Genomic DNA, 18,630 nt, shown 5'->3' on the forward strand with positions numbered 1-18,630 from the left:
TGTGTTTATGAGAGTGTGTGTATGTCTGTCCGTGCATGTTTGTGTGTTTGTGAGAGTGTATGTCTGTACGTGCATATTTGTGTGTTTGTGAGAGTGTCTGTATGTCTGTACGTGTATGTATGTGTGTTTGTGTGTGTATGTCTGTACGTGCATGTATGTGTGTTTGTGAGAGTGTGTGTATGTCTGTACGTACATGTTTGTGTGTTTGTGAGAGTGTCTGTATGTCTGTACGTGTATGTTTGTGTGTTTGTGTGTGCATCCCTGTACGTGCATGTACGTGTGTTTGTGAGAGTATGTATAAGTCTCTACGTGCATGTTTGTGTGTTTGTGAGCGTGTGTGTATGTCTGTATGTGCATGTATGTTTGTTTGAGAGTGTGTGTATTCTGTACGTGCATGTATGTGTGTTTGTGAGTGTGTCTGTATGTCTGTACGTGCATGTATGTGTGTTTGTGAGCGTGTGTGTATGTCTGTACGTGCATGTTTGTGTGTTTGTGAGAGTGTGTGTATGTCTGTACGTGCATGTTTGTGTGTTTGTTTGTGTATGTCTATACATGTATGTTTGTGTGTTTATGAGAGTATGTCTGTAGGTGCATTGTATGTGTGTTTGTGCGTGTATGTCTGTACGTGCATGTTTGTGTGTTTGTGCGTGTATGTCTGTATGTGCATGTTTGTGTGTTTGTGAGCATGTGTGTATGTCTGTACGTGCATGTATGTGTGTTTGTGAGTGTGTGTATGTCTGTACGTGCATGTATGTGTGTCTGTGTGTGTATGTCTGTACGTGCATGTTTGAGTGCTTGAGAGTGTGTGTATGCCTGTAGGTGCATGTTTGTGTGTTTGTGAGAGTGTGTGTATGTCTGTACGTGCATGTTTGTGTGTTTGTGTGAGTGTGTGTATGTCTGTACGTGCATGTTTGTGTGTTTATGAGAGTGTGTGTATGTCTGTACGTGCATATTTGAGTGCTTGAGAGTGTGTGTATGCCTGTAGGTGCATGTTTGTGTGTTTGTGAGAGTGTGTGTATGTCTGTACGTGCATGTTTGTGTGTTTGTGTGAGTGTGTGTATGTCTGTACGTGCATGTTTGTGTGTTTATGAGAGTGTGTGTATGTCTGTACGTGCATATTTGAGTGCTTGAGAGTGTGTGTATGCCTGTAGGTGCATGTTTGTGTGTTTGTGAGAGTGTGTGTATGTCTGTACGTGCATGTTTGTGTGTTTATGAGAGTGTGTGTATGTCTGTACGTGCATGTTTGTGTGTTTGTGAGAGTGTATGTCTGTATGTGCATATTTGTGTGTTTGTGAGAGTGTCTGTATGTCTGTACGTGTATGTATGTGTGTTTGTGTGTGTATGTCTGTACGTGCATGTATGTGTGTTTGTGAGAGTGTGTGTATGTCTGTACGTGCATGTTTGTGTGTTTGTGAGAGTGTCTGTATGTCTGTACGTGTATGTTTGTGTGTTTGTGTGTGCATCCCTGTACGTGCATGTACGTGTGTTTGTGAGAGTATGTATAAGTCTCTACGTGCATGTTTGTGTGTTTGTGAGCGTGTGTGTATGTCTGTATGTGCATGTATGTTTGTTTGAGAGTGTGTGTATTCTGTACGTGCATGTATGTGTGTTTGTGAGCGTGTGTGTATGTCTGTACGTGCATGTTTGTGTGTTTGTGAGAGTGTGTGTATGTCTGTACGTGCATGTTTGTGTGTGTATGTCTATACATGTATGTTTGTGTGTTTGTGAGAGTATGTCTGTAGGTGCATTGTATGTGTGTTTGTGCGTGTATGTCTGTACGTGCATGTTTGTGTGTTTGTGACAGTGTGTGTATGTCTGTACGTGCATGTTTGTGTGTTTGTGAGAGTGTGTGTATGTCTGTACGTGCATGTATGTGTGTTTGAGAATGTGTGTATGTCTGTACGTGCATGTATGTGTGTTTGTGAGAGTGTGTGTATGTCTGTATGTGTATGTATGTGTGTGTATGTCTGTATGTGCATGTTTGTGTGTTTGTGAGAGTGTGTGTATGTCTGTACGTGCATGTTTGTGTGTTTGAGAATGTGTGTATGTCTGTACGTTCATGTTTGTGTGTTTGTGAGAGTGTGTGTATGTCTGTACGTGCATGTTTGTGTGTTTGAGAGTGTGTGTCTGCCTGTACGTTCATGTTTGTGTGTTTGTGAGAGTGTGTGTATGTCTGTACGTGCATGTTTGTGTGTTTGTGTGAGTGTGTGTATGTCTGTACGTGCATGTTTGTGTGTTTGTGAGTGTTTGTGTATGTCTGTACGTGCATGTTTGTGTGTTTGTGAGTGTTTGTGTATGTCTGTACGTGCATGTTTTTGTGTTTGTGAGTGTGTGTATTCTGTACGTGCATGTTTGTGTGAGCGAGAGCGTGCACATTTGCTCTTGTATGAGATCTCAGTCAGCCTTGAATAGTTCTACCCTTCACCAGGGATTACTGGGGCCGGATGGATTGTTGACCAAGGGGACGTGCAGGGTTATGTGGTTCTCATTGTCCCTCACACTGTGATTCAGCTTTTGCTGTTATGCAACTCCGAGCTTGAAGTTATTGTTGGACACACGCTCTTAAACATTCTTCTAGCATTCTGTTGGCCAATATTTTAAAAGAATTATTAACCCCTTTAATCCAAATGGGTAGATGGCTGTGTTGAAACAGCAGACAGAGCGTGATAGCACCTGACCATATTAATCATTCGTCAGCCTCGCTGGTCAGCTAGAGATTCCATGGCCAGTTTACTCATTGCTGGCTCCAAGAATCAGACGATTACTTCCAGAGTCAGGTTTTAGGCTTTGTACAGACAATGTGGTGACATGCAGAGAGCAACGTCTGGCAGTCAGCGACACAAGGCAATCCCACAAGTTGCCTGCATCAACTACACTGGCACAAACAACATTTCTCCCAACAAATTCAAGTAAAAGACAACCTCAGATCATTGAATTCACCGAGTGAATGTCGCTTACCCTCACTGAGACTATAACAGCCAAATATTTCCTCTTACCGCACTGAATTCTGGCTATCTCATCTGCACTCACTGTTCATACACTCACACCCTGATCACACTCATACCCTAATCACACTGACATACTGATCACACTGACACCCTGATTACACTGATACGCTGATCACACTCAAACTGATCACACCCACATCCTAATCACACAAACACACTGTTCATGCTCACACTCTGATCACACACACCCTGATCACACTCACACACTGATCATATTCACACTAACAACTTGATCACATACTCAAATTCTCACACCCTGATCACACACACAGACACGCTGATCATGCTTATGGCCCGAAAACACTCACACTCTGATCACACTCTCACTTACACCCCGATTACTCTCACACTCTCATACCCGGATTGCACTCACACCCTGTTCACATTCACATACTCATACCCTGATCACACTCACACATTGATCACACTTACACCTTGAACACACTCACACTCTGTCCACACTGACATTCACACTCTGCTCACACATGCAGTTACCCTGTCCATGCTCCCACTCGATGCACATTCACAGCCTTGTTTACACCTTCTGCACGCACACAGAGAAACAACCAGTGCATGGCTATGCCTGGAAACACATCCTGCCCAGAGTGACAATCCAGCCGACCTTCACCATCCCCATATACTCCAGGTCTGCGCACTCACCTGTACACAGTACCCTCTTCCCTCTTACTCCTGAATCCCTTCGGTACCAGAGGGTGGTGCTAACTTGTCTAACAGTCCACGGCAGAGCCTGCATGAAATACACCCGGGATAACAGAAAATAGCTGATTGATGTAAATATGAGAATTAGTCCAATTACAGCTTAGGAGGATCCCAGGGTTTTTATAGATTGGTCTTTACAGCAGAACAAACAAACGAGTTTAATTAATGTCCTTTAAACATTGGCCCTCAATAATCGGTTGAATATTTCCCTGCAATTCCCAGTTGACCTCATTTCTCAGACATGAGGATAGAAATGTTTATTGACATTGTGTGTTGCAATACCATAGAGAGATCCCAGACTGCAGGCCTCAGCACTCTAAAGACAGAATCACGGTCTCTGCTTTGGTCCTTTTGAGCTCCGAGTTCTCACTGCTGTATTTACAATTCTCCAAGATAACAGAAAGACAAACTCACACATGCAGAAGTTTCATTTATTAATGGCATAGATCACAAGCCTCTCCATAAAGGCCCAAACTAATGTTAAAGAGTCCTCTCCCCCTCAAGCCTGCCTGTTGAGCTCATTACATGGACAAAAGAGCTGGACTCAAGAGGTGTGAGGTGCAAGAGAGTGTCCTTGACATCAAAGCAGCATTTGACCGAGTGTGGCATTAAGGAGCCCTCGCAAAACTGGAATTGTTAATAATTGGGGGAAACCCTCTAATGTGATTTTGCTCAATATAATGGTGGTTGTTTCGAATTTTTGGAAAGCAATCATCTCACTCCCAGGAGATCTTCGCATGAATTTCCCTATAAACCTATTTTTCTAATCAAACTGTTCACAGATGTTATTATACACCAGGTGAGACTTAAAATCCAGGTCTCCTGGCTCAGAGGTGGGGACACTAGCACTGTATCATAGAGCCCTTTGTCCAACCATTCTCAGCTTCTTCATCAATGCTCTTCCCTCCATCATAAGATCAGACACGGGGATGTTTGCTGATGATTGCACAATATTCAGCACCATTCGCGACTCCTCAGATATTGTAGCCGTTCTGTATCCAAATGCAGCAACACCATCCAGGCTTGGGATGACAAGTAGCAAATAAAATTGGCAGCACACAAGTGACAGACAGTGCCCATCGCTAACAATAAAAAAAACTAACAAAAACAGAAGTCGCTGTGAGAGCTCAGCAGGTCTGGCAGCATCTGTGCAGAGAAATCAGAGTTAATGTTTTAGGTCTGGTGACCCGTCTTCAGAATTGAAGAATCTAACCATTGCCCCTTGATATTCAAAGATGTTACTGTCACTGAATCCCCACTATCAACGTCCTGGGGGGGTTGCCATTGACCAGGGCCTGAGCAGCACTTGGCATCTCAATACAGTGGCTACGACAGCAGGTCAGAGGCTAGGCATTCAATTGTAACTCACCTTCAGACTCCCCAAAGCTCTCCACCATCTACAAGGCATGAGTCAGGAGTCTTGTATCAGAGATAATAGGAACTGCAGATGCTGGAGAATCCAAGATAACAATGTGGAGTATTCCATCAGACTCCTGACTTGTGAGATAACAAGGTGCAGAGCTGGATGAACACAGCACGATCTAGGCCCGAAACGTCAGCCTTCCTGCTCCTAAGATGCTGCTTGGCCTGCTGTGTTCATCCAGCTCCGCATCTTGTTATCTCACAAGTCAGGAGTCTGATGGAATACTCCACATTTGCCTTAGTAAATATAACTCATGAAATTTTACACTGCCCAGGACAAAGCAGCCTGCCTGATTGGAACCTTACTTACTACTTTCAGCATTCACTCCCTCCATTGCTGCAGATCTGTAAAAGCAGTGTGTACCATCTCGAAGATGTGCTACAGAAATTCAGCAAAAATCATTCCAAACCTGTTACCTCCAAGACCCAGAAGGATAAGGGCAGCAGATGTATAGGGACCCCACCATATGCAAGTTCTCCACCAAGCCACTCCCAATCTGGACTTGGAAATATATCGCCGCTCCCTCAGTGTCGCTGGGTCAAAATCCTGGCACACCCTTCCTAAAACCCCAGGGACTGCAGCGGTTCAAGAAGGCAGCTCACCACCATCTTTTCAAAGGCAACAAATGATGGATAACAAAGGCTGGCCCAGCCAGCAAAGCCCACATCCCAAGAAAAACGAAAACAAAATATTCATCGGGTGTGTTCCAAGCATCATTTCAATGTCAGGTGTTAGCTCCTTCTCCAATGAAGTGCCAGGTAATGCCCATCCTTAACAAGAGAGAATCTAACCATCACCCTTGATATTCCATGATGTTACAGTTACTGAATCCTCCACTACAACCCAATCCAGAATCACTCTGCACACAACTTCAGAATACACAATACAACAGTCTTAATAAAAGCCGAAAGAACTATGGGTGCTGAAAATCAGAAACAGATTAAAAAAAACCCAGAAATTGCTGCAAAGGCTCAGCAGTTCTGGCAGCATCAGTGGAGACAAATCAGAGTTACTGTTTCGGATCCAGTGACCCTTCCTTACCCGAAACTACAACAGCCTCTTCATTTTAGCCTTTATGTAGACACAGCAATTGCTTAAAAATGGAAACACACAAGTCATTTTGAGTAGAGACAGTAGGAACTGCCGATGCTGCAGAATCTGAGATAACACAATGTGAAGCTGGATGAACGCGGCAAGCCAGGCAGCATCAGAGGAGCAGGAAAGTTGACGTTTCGGGTCAGGACTCTTCAGAAAATTTTCTGAAGAAGGGTCCTTACCCGAAATAACAAAGTGTGGAGCTGGATTACCACTGCAGGCCAGTCCTTACCCAAAATGTCAGCTTTCCTGCTCCTCTGATGCTGCCTGGCCTGCTGTGTTCCTTCAGCTCCACATGTGTTATCTCTGACTCCAGCATCTGCAGTTCTTCCTACCTCTGAGAATCCAGAGCTCCCTTGTTAAGACGGTACTGAGTTTTCTTGAGCAAATACACTCTGGAGCCAAGATGCCCACTCACTGAATAGGAAATTCCAGAATTTGACAGTGAATGGACATTAAAAATACCTACACGTTGATGGTGTGTACATTGATGGGCCCATTTAGATATTATTTCTTTTCCCTGTGGTGAAGTCCAGGTGGATTTAGCAAGAACAATTCTGTGCCAGAGACGAATTCTTGGACATGGAGTCAAACACTTGTCGTTTATTAATGATTAAGAGTTGCGCACTAATGACCAAATAAAGGATTCCTTTCCACACAGAATACACATTACAGCACATCAAACAGAACCCTTTGAATGCCCCCAACTGTATGTTCACAATCACTGCCTATGATTTTACCATTTATATTATTGTACTACTCCATTGGCAAGGACTTCGCATCAGTTGCTTCTCTCTCTCTCTCTCTCTCTCTCTCTTCTTGTACCCATCTCTATCTGGAGGTCTCGAGGAGTGCTGCATATGTTTGGGTTAACAGGAAAATTGAGTCTCCACTTGTTGTGATGAAGTGAATCTGAATGTAAACAATGTGACCCAACCCAGAATCTCTCTACACACACCCTCGGAACGACACTTCAACAGCCTTTCCATTTTCGGCTTTATGTAAATGCAACAATTACCTAAAAATGGAATAAAGGCATTTTGAGCAAACTGGTTTCCCTCACTGTTTCTCCTCCTCAAAGGGGACAGAGCAGTGGCTCTGTGGTTAGCACAACTGCCTCATAGTGCAGGGACCCTGGTTTGATTCCACCCTTGGACAACTGTCTGTGTGGAGTTTGCACATTCTCCCCGTGTTTGTGCAGGTTTCCTCCGGGCACTCCACAGTCCAAAGATGTGCAAGTTAGGTGGATTGGCTGTGCTAAATGGTCCCATACAGTCCAAGGATATGTAGGCTAGGCATATTAGCCAATGGGAAATGAAGGGTTACAGGGAAAGAGCAGGGGTGGGTCTTGGTGGGATGCTCTTCGGAGAATTAGTGTGGACTCAATGGGCCAAACAGCCTTCTTCCACATTTTAAGGATTCTATGAAACTCCAACATTGGAGGTGATGGAGAGGGAGGTATTTTTAAGAACTGTAAGAAATAGCAACAGAAAGAGGCCATTCAGTCCCTCGAGACTACTCCACCATTCAATATAATCTTGGCCTTAAATCAATTTTTTCTGGCTGCCGTCTTCCTCAATACCTACGGCTCGCTTGTCAATCAAAAAGCTAACTAGCTCAGCCTTGAATATATTCAATGGCTCCATTTTCTGTGGAGGAGAATTCGAAAGAATTGTAACCCTCTGAGAGAAGAAATTCAGCCACAATACTGCCTTAAATGTGAGACCCCAAACTGTGTCCCATAATTCTAGCATTCCCCCTGTTAAGCCCTCACAGAATCTTTTCCATTTTTCTAAACTCTAATGGGTATGGGCCAATCTGCCCAAACTTTTTGCATCACATAGAACTCAAGAATCAGTCTAGAAACCTTCTCTGAACTGTGTATCCCTGTTTAACTAAGAAGACTAAAATATACAAGGTACTCTAGACTTTGCCTCACAGATACCCTGTACATTTGTAGATGTACTTCCCTATTTTATGTCCTAATCTCATTGTGGTTAAGGTCCTTGGTTCATTCACATTCTTAATAATTTGGTGTACCTGCAATGTTAACATTTTGTGATTCATGTACAACGACACTCAGATCCCTCTGTACCATTTGGTGATCTCTGATTATTTAAATATTATTCTGTATTTCCTTTCTTCTTACCAAATGGACAACCAATTTATACTCCATTTGTCAAATTTCTGCCCACTCACTTATCTATTTATATTCCTTTGCACGTCACAACTTGCTTACCCACCCACCTTTGTATCATCTGTAATTCTGGCTACAACACACTCGGTCCCTTCCACAATGTTATTGATGCCCATCAAAAATAGTTGGGGCCTCAGCTCTGCCTCCCGCTACAGTTTGTCAAACTGAGAATGGTAATTATCCAGCAAACCTTCTAGAATTACTGCAGTCCTTGTCTAGACTATATGAAATAACTCCACACAGCCAGTATCCAATCAAAAAGCCACCCTTTATTTGCATGTGCGTAGTTCATGACACTGATCCAGCTGGCTCAGAGCCAGTTCCTGGACTGAGCAGAACCTCTGACACTCTTGTTTCTATCTGTCAGCCAGGGCTCCCTGATTGGGCCAGGTTAACTGCCCCAATCAGGGAACTCATATTCTATGAGGTCCAGTTGGCTGACCTCTTTACAATCACTATACTTGCTTTAAACCCCTTATCAAAGAAAGAAATACTGGCATTGGAGGCAGACCAGAGAAGAAACACCAGGCTGATTCCCAGATATGGAAGGATTTTCTCATAGGTTGAGAAAGTTGGGCATATGTGCATTGGCGTTTGGAACAATGAGAGGTGACATTATTGAAAAATGTAAGATTCCTAGAGGGCTTGCCAGGGTAAATGGGAAAAGTTGTTTCCCCTTGTCTTGGACCAGAGGGCATAATCTCAAAATAAGGGGCTGCTCAGATGAGGAGGAATTTCTTCTCTCAGAGGGCAGTGAGTCTGTGGATTTCTTTACCACAGAGGGCCGTCGAGGCTGGGTCATTAAGTATATTCAAGGCTGAGAAGAGACAGAGTTTTAATCAGTAAGGGCATTATGGGTAAAATGCAGGAAAGTAGAGTTTATGATTATCAGATCAGCCATGATCTCATGGAAAGGCAGAGCAGACTCGATGGGGTGAATGGCCTACTTCTACTCCCAAAACTTAAGGACTTGGAAAAGCAGTGATCAGGAGAGAGGGGATTAGGAGGGGAGTAATCAAAATTGTGAGGATGGGGGTGTAAACAGGAAGAGAGTAATTGGGTCAGGGGCTTGTTGGGAAGGGGGATGATAGGGAGATGGGTGGATTGGGAGATGGGTTGATTGGTGGATGGTGATTAGGATGCCAACGAACAAGAAAGGGTTGGAAGGGTATAAACCGGAATGGGGGGTGGTGATCAGGAGAAGGGAGGGATTATGGGAGGAGAGTGACCATGGAACGGAGAGTAATTAGTGGGAGGTAAACCTGATGACTGGGCAATTAGTGGAGTCTTTGTGGAGCAGGTCCCCATCAGAAGGAAGAGGGTAACTGGAAGAGGGAAGGTGGTTAACAAGAAAGGGGCAAGAAAGAGGAGAGGACATAGCCCAGTCTGCCACGAAAACCAGCCTTTCATCAATTGGCCCTGTCTATACTTTCCACTGCCTCAGGAACTCAGTCCACATAATTAAATGCCCCTCCCACCCTGGTTATACTGTCTCCTACCCACTTCTACTGGGCAAAAAATATAAAAGTTTGAATACACATATAAACAGATTCAAGATCAGCTTCTTCCCTGCTATTATCAGAATTTTGAACAGACCTGTCAAATGTTAATGTTGATCTCTCTCTCTCTCTCCCCTTCTCTCTGCACCTTCTCTGCAGCTTTAACACTGTATTCTGCATCCTGTCCTGTTATCCTGATGCACTATGTATAGTAGAGTCTGCCTGTATAGAATGCAAACCAACACTTTTCACAGTATCCTGGTACATGTGACAACACTAAGTCAATCAATCAACAATCAGAAGCAGGGAGTGCTGAGGAAGAAGCGGTATCAGGATGGGGTGATTGGAAGAAGTGGGTGCCTGAAGGGAGTTAATAGGGAAGATGTAATCAAGAGGTGGTTATACAAAGAAAGAAGAACATTCTAGAAAAGGGGAGTTGAAGTAGGAAGGGTTGAGCCAATGGGTCGTCAGTAGTTTTAATAAAGGGGCCACTCCTCTTCTGCCCAGATCCATACTCAACTCTGTTTTAGTGTAATATTTTGATTGTGGGATGGAGAGATCCTTTTGGATCCACTGTGTGTCTGTATGGGGATCCCTTGACAACAAATGTCCTAACCCTTTCAGTTTTCTGCCCATATATCTGCGACAAATTTCCCACACCAATTTACTAATCAAACTATGAATAATTATTTCACTCTACAGAGATACAGAAAATCTCCACCTTAATTCCGATGAAGTGATTCACAGGTTAGTTTCTCTGGCACTACAAATGGTGCTGAAATAAACCACATGAGGAATACTCAGTGGCAGTATGAGAACAGGGTATGGATAGAGGAAGTTTTAGGGCACTCAGACACCCAAACATTCACACATTTCCCTTCAGCTTCCCTCCACTCCAATCTATGGGATGTGCAGCTTTCTGAGGAAAGGTCCTTGTAACTTTCAAAGTGGTTGCAGAAACATTAGCACAACAGTAACTAAACTGTATGTTTGTTCATGCGTGTTTGTATGTTTGTGTGCGTGGCTGTCTGTGCACCTGTGACAATTTGTGTGTGTGTGTGTGTCTGTGTGTACGTGTGTCTGTATCTGTGTGTGCATATGCCAGTATCTATGTGTGTCTGTGCATCTATGTGTGTCTATGTGGTGTGTATTTGTGCCTGTGGGCATCTGTGTATGTGTATATGTGTGTGGTGTATATCTATGTCGGTTTGAATCTGTATTTGTGTGTGTGCGCGTGTGTGCGTGTGTGTGTGTGTGTGTGCGCGCGCGCGTGCGAGTGTGTCTATGTGTGTATACCTATGTCTTTGTGGGGTTTGTACCTGTGTGTATCTGCGGTTGTGTGTGTGTATCTGTGTCTACGTGTGTGTTTCTATCTATGTGTGTGTGTGTCTGTGGTGTGTGTTCCTGCCTGTGTGTGTCTGTGTCCATGTCTGTGTATGTGTGTGTGTGTCTGTGCCTATGTGTGTGTGTGAGAGAGTGTGTGTGTATGGCATTGGTGTGTGTGTGTGTGTGTGTGTGTCTGTATGCGCGCATGTCTGTCTATGTGTGTGCGTATGTGTATGTGATGTTGATCTGATGGAGCAGGGAGCATTTCCTGAAAGAATGAGCAGTGAATTCTTCACATTTTTCTTTGCTGGAAAGAATTTGGTTGAACTTGTTGGTTCAGTTGGGTAGATTTTTATCAACTGGCGTTCTGCTCAAAAGGGTTCACACGATGAGACTACTGTTCCTTCAGGCTCACTGTGCGGGAAGCAGATAGTTTGACAAGTCTGAGCTGATGGACAACATTGTATAGAAAGGGCCATGTGTCCAAGAAACATGAACGACGCAATTACCCCATGATGATGTAGCTGAGGCTGAACTTCAATAAAAGGGATTACAAACGTGAGGCAGTCCAATTCAATAGTAAGGACAGGGTGGTCATTTATAACCTGAGAGCTGGAAGTTCAGCCAGAGGAGAGAATCAAAGGAATTTCAGAGCATCAAGCAGTGGGTAGCCAATTAGGGAAAGTTAATAGCCAATTAAGGCCAATTACAGGCTGAAAGGGTCTTGTCAATTGTCTGGAGGTGACCTTGACAACAAGCTAAGAGCAGGGAGTAGGGAGGGACACCCTGTACTCCAGATAGGTTTTGAGACCTTCCCCACTTGCTTAGCGACACCTACAGCCTGAAGATGCCCCAGGGAGGTCCCTCCTTCAGAATGTTGGCCTATTACAGAATGTTAACTCTCCTGTGGGTATAGCGATGCTGACTATTGCCAGAGCATGGTCAGATCACATGAAACTGGAGAGCCTGGGAGTGCAGCACTCTCAGTAAGATGTCCTCACCTACCATCCACTACTGATAGGGCTGATTAATAAAGCCTGCTGCTTTAACAAGCGTGCAGACCTCAGTAAGCTACATTGCCCAGCAGCTGATGCCATCCCTGAAATGAAAAGTGTTACAAGGAGCGATTGTGGTTCCCATAATTGGCCAATTCATGTAAAGTCCCTGCTGGTTGACTCTCTCCTGAACAGCCTGGGAGTCACCTCTTTCACCCCGACCCAAAGCCTAAACTCTGGCTCCTATGTGAACATTAGTCATGGACAAAAAGACTGGCATCAAAACCTCATCCTTCACGCAAACCAGATTCCCAGATAGACTCCCAGGTCTCCAGTCCTGATGAAGTGTGTAAACCCGAAACGTTGACTCTCCTGCTCCTCTGATGCTTCCTGGCCAGCTGTGCTCCTCCAGCTCCACATTTATTGACTCTGGCTCCAGCTTCTGCAGTTCTTGCTATCTCCCAGATAAATCCTATTGGTAGCATGGATAAGGAACCATTGGAGATCAGGTCAAGTAAGTGACTGAGTGTAGGACTGTACTGGCTGAATAGAGAGGGATTGATTGGCCTTCAGTACCTATATAAAGATACAGACATTGGCATCTGATATGTGCCAACCTCTAAGCCCCTCATGGCATATCCCTGATCCACTTACGGCAGCAGCTTTCTGCACTTACATGCTGCATCTCAGGTAGTACCGAAAACCCTCAATGTAATGCTACAGCAAGGACCCTGTGTGCTCAGGAACAGGACCAGGCTGTTCACTCTCTCTCACACACATAGCCTTCACTCACTCTGAGCCTGCCTGGACGTACACAGCCTCCCTGCCTTGCGTTGCCTTTCTGTGCTTCACCCCCTCAGCCAGAGATACCCAGCTCCCTCTACTGCTGACTTGCTTTGCCGTTCAGTGCAGGCACAAAGGTAGGAAGTTTGACCTGGTCATTAGCAGGACTCAGTCAAATGGAGGGATATAGCCTTCGCTCACAGGGTCCTGGCACAGTCAGTCAAGGGGTTTGATTCCATCAGTCAGCTATTGAAGCAGTCTAGATATCTTCTTCTCCGAACTGAGGGGGAATTGAACGTCGGGTCATCTATTGTCGCGATTCTTTCTGCTGGGAGCTGTCTTCCTCCTGGAATGAGAGATGCAGGCATTAAGTCGGGATGAAAATAGGTGGCACTGTTATTATTTTGTGGCATGGGTGTGAGGAAGCCGGTCGTTCGGGAACTGGGGTGTGGGGTCAGAATTGGATGACAAGTCAGGGGTAGGATGGGTACTTTATGAGACGAGTTTGGTAAGAAATCTCACTTGGCCTCACCATGAGAATCTTGCCCAAAAGCTTGACGCAACTCACACTTAGCCAGAAAACAAACTGCCAGTTCTGAAGGAGGGTCCCAACCCAAAATGTCAGCTTTCCTGCTCCTCTGACGCTGTCTGGCCTGCTGTATTCCTCCAGCTCCACACTGTGTTATCTGCCAGTTTACAGCCCAGGAGCAGACCAATCAGCCCAATGTGTCTTATTATTAATGCTAGCCTTCTCCTGCTCTACTTCTTCTGACTCTTATTAACACAGCCTTCAATTCCTTCCTTCTCCATCGTGTTTTCTTTGGTTTTCCTTTAACTGTATCTACTCACCTCAAATCCTTGAAGAGGTAGAGTCCACATTCACGTTTTTATTTATTTTTAAAATGTGTATTTTTTTTCTGGGGTATTTATAATGTATTCAGTTGTGTGGCAACATGCTTGTGACTTAAAGTGTACAGACAAACTGAGTCACCTTGTCAAAAAACCACATTGAGAATTAGTGACAGTGAACTACACATAATGTATGAACAGTCCAGATTCTCAGAAGCACAAATTAATCCATTATAAAGGCCTGACATTGCCTTCCGTCATTCCTTAGCAAGCGTGTGTGTGTGTGTGTGTGTGTGTGTGTGTGTGTGTGTGTGTGTCTGTCTGTCTGTCTGTCTGTCTGTCTCTCATTGGAGTTGGCAACAGGTCAGCTCTAATTGCAGTCGAACAGGGATTAGAGGTGAAACTAGTTTCGGCTTTAGTTTAATGCAGCCCTCTCCAGAGGGCTGGCTGTCCAACTGGACCACACAGTGATTCCCAATACACTGAGGTTCTGAGGTTGGGAACAGCAATAAACACTTAAGGAGTATCAATTTCATAGTCCTTTGAAGACATCAGTGAGAAAGAGCATAATTATAGGATCATAAAATGGAATGACCAGGGCACTGAAAGAGATCTTTCAGCCTTTCACTGCCCTGCTAGCTCTCTGCAAGAATAACTTCAATATTCCCAAGCGTCACCCATTTCACTGCAGCCCTGCAATTTTTTCCTCCTCAGATAATTATCTACTTCCCTTTCATAAGACCTGATTGAATCTCCCTCCATCACAGTCTCAGGCTATTCAGTTAGAAGTGGCACAGTGCTGATGTCATGGGTTTAGTAATCCAGTCGCCCATGGTTCAAATGGTTCAAATCACAGCGGTTTATGTAGAGGCTGTGAAGTTATCATTGATTGTTGTAAAATCTGCCTGGCTCAATAATGCCCCTTAGCAAAGGAAACCTTCATGCCCTATCCACATGGTCACAACACCCAGAACAATATGGCTGACCTTAAATGGACAAGCAAGCCAATCAGTTTAAGGGCAATTTTCCCCTTCCCTAAAGGACATTAGTGAACCAGATAGGTTTTCTCCTAGCAATCAGCAATGGATTTACAGTTAGCATTAGACACTTAGTTCCAGGCATTTTTTTAAATTACTGAATTCAAATTCCACTGTTTGACATGGCAGGATTTGAACTCAGGAATCCAGCACATTATTTATGTTTCTGGATTAACAAGCCAGTGATGATACTTTTAGGCCATTGCATCCCCAGTAACAAGAAACAATTAGATCCTGACCACATGAGATTTTCTGCACCTGCTCCCCTCCTCCCGCCACCCCCCACCCTCCACCCCCTGCCAGTATCTTCAAATCAGTGATTCCTAGTTCCTGATCTTTCCAAAGTTTTGTGCTGTCTAATCTGTCCAGGCACCTCGTGATTTTGAACACCTCTCTCAAATCTCTTCTCAAGCTCCTTTTCTACAAGGAGAGCAACGCTGTCATCTCCAACCTATCCACGTAACTGTAGTTCAGCATCCCTAGAACCGCTTTTGCATTTCGTTTTGCTCTGCTGCCTCTCCAGCGCCTTTGCACTGTTTTGATAGTGTGATGTACAGAATTAGACACAATGTAAAGGGTTAACTGTACCACAACTTTAGTTATAGCTACTGAGCTCATATTGAGATGAGACCTGATGAAAGAAGGCATTAGCTAAGTCCTGCACTACCATGCTTCCGTTAATAAAGGTAGAGTCACCCATAGTCCTAGAGGAACATAGGACTGCTCTCCCACTAGAAAGAGACAACTAGTTGTGGTTTGACTTAAGGATCACTGTGCCTCAGATGAAAGGAGAATCCTTCACGGTAACATCAGCTGTTGTGGGAATTAAACCCATGCTGTTGTATCACACTGCCTTCCAACCAGCCACTTAGCCAACTGAGCCAACTGACCACCCACCCGCACCTCCCCCCCAACTCCTGCATGTAGCCAGCTAATGGTTAATAAGTGTTAACAGATAATGTTAATAGAATCAACCACATTGTTGTGGTGCTGGAGTCCCATGTCGATAGGACATGAAGATTTCCTTCTCTAAAAGACACATTGACCCAGATAGATTAGTCTTGTGGTCAACTCTTTTTTGTTCCAACCTCCTCAAAGCTACTAACAATATCCCAACACACAACGCTCGAGCCAAGGCAGTGTTTCATAAACATTTTACAACCCCAGGGCTTCTGTTTGTAAAGCACAGGATCCTAAATTCAATGATTTATCTGCATATATCCCAGCAAACTCTGCTCCTGGACCACCTTTATAATTGTACTGTTTAATTTATAATGTCTCTCCTTATTCCTCCTACCAAGGAAGGGGTTAGAATCGAATGGCAAGGTAGCAGCAGGGTAGGTAGTTAATGAAATGAATTTAGTAAGAAAGGGTATGAAATTTTGCTTGGCCCCACAGCAAGAATCCCTCCCAAAGGTTTGAGATAACTGCCACTTAGCCAAAAAAGAACATCAGTTCAAAGCCCAGAAGATGGCCATTCAGCCCAATGTGTCTTAATATTAATGCTAGCCTTCTCTACTTCATCTGCCTCTTATTAACACTGCCTTCTATTATTTCCTTTTCCATTGTGTTTTCTTTGGTTTTCCTTTAACTGTATCTATTATTAACACAAAGGGCCTGTGACTTCAGGGGGCCCAGGATGACAGGTAGCCTGTCTGTGCCCAATCAGAGCATAATGAATCTCATGTCCAAGACAGAAGAATCATTGAGAAGCTGTTCCCCTAACTGATACTTGCTTCTCTCCCTCACACTACTCCAGTGGTGCACTCCAGGTTAGAAGAGGTCACAACAGGGGAGGGACTGGAAGAACTGGTGCGGGTTTGATCATAGGGAGTCCGTAGACTGGACTAGTAGGACTGCAGGGCTCTGGTCTGATCCCTCGGTTGTGAGATTGCATAGCTCTTTCGATCACATGCTGCTTCCTCAGCTTGGTATGCACGTAGTCCTGATTTGTAGCTTCAGCAAGTTGACACGTCACTTTTAGGTACTGATGCAGCTCCTGGCAACACCGTCCTGCACTCTACAATGAACTTTTGATGCCTTGACTTGATGGTAATAGTAGAGTGGGGGCATGCTGGGCCGTGAGGTTACACACTATGTTTGAATAAAATTCTGTAGCTGTTGATCAATTGTGGGCTAAATACTAGAATTTAAATACAAGCTGACCTTTGTTGCATCATTACTTAAAACTGGAAACGTCTATTGATCAATTAAATATGTTCAGCTCTATTCACAAATCCTCAGGTACTGAAGCACTCATATGCAGGAGGTCTGGACACCATCCAAGCTTGGACTGATAATTAGCAAGTGATGCCTTACAAGTACCAGGCACTGGCCATCTCCCACAAGAGATCTCCCTGTGCCTTGTCCGTGAATCCCCCACTATCAATATCCTCGGGTTACCATTGACCAAGAAGTGAAATGAACTCATCATATTAGTATTGCGGCTGCAAAAGTAAGTCAGAGGCTGGGAATTCCATAGTGACTAACTCACATGCTGGCCCCTGAAACAGTGTCCACCATTTACAAGTTACAAGAGTGTGATGGAATACTCCCCACTTGCCTGGATAAGAGCAGCTCCAATAACACATATGAGGCTCAACAACATCCAGGGAAATGCACCGCGCTTAATTGGAATCACATCCACAAATATCCACTCCTCTTCCACTAAATACTATCTACAAGATGCACTGCAACAATTTACCAAGGCTCCTTTGACAGGACCTGCACCCTCCACCACTTAGAAGTACAAGGACAGCAATAACAGGATTGAGTTATAGACAATATGGACACCGATCCTTCAGTCCAACTCATCTAATGCTGACTAGATATCCCAAACTCATCTGGTCCCATTTGCCAGCATTTAGCCCACAGCCGTCTAACCCCTTCCTATTCATGTACCCATCCAGGTGCCTCTTAAATGCTGTAACTGTACCAGCCTCCACCACTTCCTCTGGCAGCTCATTCCACACACACACCACCCTCTGTGTGAAAAAGTTGTTCCTTTTGTATGTTTTCCCCTCTCACCTTAAACCAATCCCTTCTGGTTGCGGACTCCCTTACCCTGGGGAAAAGATCTTGGCTACTCACATGGGAACACCATCTCCTGCAAATTGCCCTCCAAGCCAGTCATCATCCTGACTTGGAAATTCATCACCATATCTTCACTGCCTTTGGGTCAAAATCCTGGAACTCCCTCCTTAATAGTATTATCAGTCTACCCACAGCACATGGGCAGCAACAGTTCAAGAAGGCAGCTCACCACCACCTTCTTGAGGGCAACTAGGGATGGGCAATAAATGCCAGCCCAGCCAGGAATGCTTACATCCCAAAGAGAATAAAAACTAAACACTCACACCTGAAGGAATTCATTGAATTCTAGAAAGTGAAGTGTCTAGCCTGACTGAGGATTCACTCAATTGTCATCATTCCATTGCATAGAAAATCTGGCATTACTGTTGGGCCTTTTGTGAACTCAGCCAGTGAGGTACTTTCTTGAAGAGTAATCCCTGTTTCTAAAGCAACAGTCAGTGTGTGTAGAGTCAGGCCCCCGCACAAACAGTAATGCTAATGTTTCAACAATGCCGATTAATAGTTGAATATTGCCTGAGACACCAGGGGAAGTACCCGGCACTTCTTTGAACAGTATCCATGGGATCTTTCAGGTGAACCAGAGAGAGCAGATTCCATTTAGTGTT

The sequence above is a fragment of the Stegostoma tigrinum genome, chromosome 36 (assembly GCF_030684315.1).
Source record: "Stegostoma tigrinum isolate sSteTig4 chromosome 36, sSteTig4.hap1, whole genome shotgun sequence".
Lineage (NCBI taxonomy): Eukaryota > Metazoa > Chordata > Chondrichthyes > Orectolobiformes > Stegostomatidae > Stegostoma > Stegostoma tigrinum.